The following is a 3357-nucleotide window of genomic DNA, read 5'->3' on the forward strand; positions in this document are numbered from 1 at the left end:
CTTTTCCCCAACTCTATGCTATTTCATCCACCTGTGGACTACTCACCTTCCATCTCTGCCTATTGAAATCTTTACCTTTTATCCTAGTTAACCTAATTATTCACTCTAAAAAGACAAAGACCTTGTTTTGTTCATTTTGAAACCTTACATAGCACTAAGCAATAGTGCCTTGATACAGTAGGTGCTAAATATTGAATGCCTGAATATCAAATAACCGAATTATACTGAACAACTGAATCATGTTTCCATGAAGCATTTCTTGGTAGTGCAGACAATACTGTTCTTGTTTGTCTAAACCTCTATGGCCTTTTTATCTCTCAAGGTTTTGTATCACAAGCTGTTTTGAACTATGTTTGTGTGTATATCTTTTTAAAAAATAATTTTCCCGAGACCCTAAATTCCTAAGACATAAGAGTTCTGGATTGAGTCGTCATTAAAATTATAAAAATTTTATAGCAAATATATATCAATGAAATGGATAGTTCTTTTTTCAATTAGTTGATATATCTATAGATTAATATTAAATTCTGCCAGAGTATGATAGGCTTAGCACCAGTTTTCTTCATATTTTTGTGTTTTCAGTATATAAGTGATTACATATACTTGCTCACGTAAATGAAATGGGAATAGAAGCCGCGTATTTCAATGTTAACCAATTCTTTGAACTCCTTTTGAGTTATTCGTCACAAATAACAATGACCTATTATTAAAATTATTTTAGTGATTTATAAACTGAACATCCTCCTTTGCTTTGTTCAAAGTAAAAAAAATAGATACTATCTACCTTGCAGAAGTATATCTTACCCAGTTAATAGAATAATTGACTTTCTCAACACTTAACATCAGTATTTGGAATTATTCCTTTACTTAGTGCCCTAGAGGTTTTTGTACCTGGGACTTTGCACATACTAAGAATCAGGAAAGATGAAAAGTACACACTTCTTTAGGAAAGACAGGGAAGGGACAAAGCGAAAGGGGACTTCTTAACCATAGATTCTTTCTCAGGCAATTCCGATTTAGGAAAGAATACATATGGAAGTTGGGGCTTGTCAAATGGGTTCCCTTGTAACTATCATCGCCTCCTATCCGTTGAAAAATCTATGATACAGGCCACAGTTTTAAGCCCATTGCTTTATGGCATTTAGCACATTCTTGTGTTTGCTGTGTACTCCAAAAGAAGTAAACAAATGCCTATATTTATTAGAAATGTGGGATGGAAGTGTTGCTACTAGAATCCTTGGGATGGTGAGTCATCATTATCAAGGCGGGTTGAAAATATCCCACCTTCATTCCAAACCGATATCACCTATTTTTAAAGATAACTTCAAAGAAAAGATGCCCTGACTTCTTCCTGTTTTCCATCCTTGTGGCTAGCTTCTTTGGCTATCAAGATAATCTCTCATTGAAAGTCCGTAGTTTTATAAGTTTATGCTTATTGTTTTAAACTTAGTGACACTGTAAGTTGTACTGTCTTTATAGGCAGATGTGGCTGAAATGATGACATTTGTACCCATTTATATATTTAAATAATTTCTCCATTGTCTCTGTAAGTAAATTAACAATGACTGCTATGTTTTGAATGTTCAGTTTGTATTTTTACCGAGACCTCCTTATTAGTTTTTCAAATATTCTGAAAATTTTAGGAGATGTTAATAAGTTCCTTTATTTTTTAAGCATTGGTTATTGGGCCGAATGGTAGCCCTCAAAAAGTACTGTACAGTGATGGGTATGCTTATTACTACTTCTGTCTGCCAGGAGAAAGAGGTTTGCTTTAAGGGGTGGAGGAAGATAGTAGTAGATAAAATGAAAATGGTTTCGCTCTTTAAAATTGGGCCCTTTAGCTAGCAGCTGTAATAGTCGAGGGTGGCTGGGAGGAGAATCAGTGGTTTCTGGCAAAGTAGAGCCTCTAGCTTTGGAAAAGAAGATGCTAATTACAATGGGTGCTAATTGTTTCTATTTGAAAATTCTTGTAGCAGGTTTTCTGAAAACACTTACATTAAGTAAGAGTTAGGTGGGTAACTAAATCACTGCTGGTGAGGAATCTTGTCTACAACTTGTATGGAAAGACCAGTTGCAGAACGAAATGGATTCAGTACCCTATTACACCGTTCTTGGGAGCTGATGATTGGAAGGGTTTGGGGAGATAAAGTTAGAGTTAAGGGGGTTCGGTGTATAGCTTTTTTTTCATTTTGGATTTTTATTGTTTACTTTTAAGGCAAACTGTGACTCACTTTCAGGAGGAAAGACTCAGTTTTTGTCAATGGACAAACACATTGTCCACTTGAATTACTGAATTACATCACAGATGAGTTTGTACAATGTTGGAATAGCACTATGTATACTGAAAACAATAGAGGTTGATTCATTTGTTCCTTGACTGGCCACATAGGCCCATATACTTAGCATCTTCACTTTTCCTTCCTCTCTTGCTCATTGTCTCCTTTGTTCCCCACCCCTTCTCCCCGATATATCTCAAGCTGTCGATCTGTATCTGTGGTATACCAACATGCTTGACGCTCCTGATTGCAGTTTCCAGCCCTCACCCCAAATGGGAACATAGAATGTGAACATTTGAACAGTGTCTTACTTGAAACCTCGTCTGTGTTTTTGGAAACAACACTTTTCTTTTTGTTTATTTTTGATCCACGCGTATCCTCACAGGAGATCGTTCAATTTCTGAAGTGGGGAAACAAGGCGTAGCACGTTAGCGGTAGAGCAAAGGGTGTCGCCTCTGTCTTCTTATGCCATAGGGAAAATTATGATTTAATCATCCTTAATTATCACGGTTTTTGATTATTTCTCTTTGTAACTTCTGTCGCTCAGCACCAGTTACCAAGTCATGCACATAGTAGATGCTCAAATAAGAACTAATTTGGGAATCCTGTTTCCTATAGCCAGGGAATACTTAAACACTAAACAGTTGATAGGTGATATGTGTAGATGACCATTAATTATCTTTACAGATAGCTGCCCTGGTGGTTTTTTAGGTAGTATGTTTATTTTTTTTTTTAGCTACCCCCGTTGCTTTATTCACTAATCACTACCAATCAGAGCAAGCCCTGGCCCACTTAAAACAGTCATGTCTAACTGGTTTTGCTGAAAAAAAAAAATGGTGGTAGATATATTACTAGATACGGTTAAAGTGATATCTTAGTTTCTTGTGTCTGTGTTTCTTCCTAGCTCACCTTGTACATAAGAGATAGTCCAAAAACGTTCGTTGAATTATGGAGTAGAATCAGAGATCTAATAAGTACCAGATCATCAGCAGCACCTCTTCCAAAATGTCACGAAGGTGTGATGTAGTTGCAGCCAAAAGCATAGAAAGGAAGCGCCTGTTATTTTGGTAGATAAATAACC

This window comes from Pteropus vampyrus, unplaced genomic scaffold (genome assembly GCF_000151845.1).
Source record: "Pteropus vampyrus isolate Shadow unplaced genomic scaffold, Pvam_2.0 Scaffold361, whole genome shotgun sequence".
Lineage (NCBI taxonomy): Eukaryota > Metazoa > Chordata > Mammalia > Chiroptera > Pteropodidae > Pteropus > Pteropus vampyrus.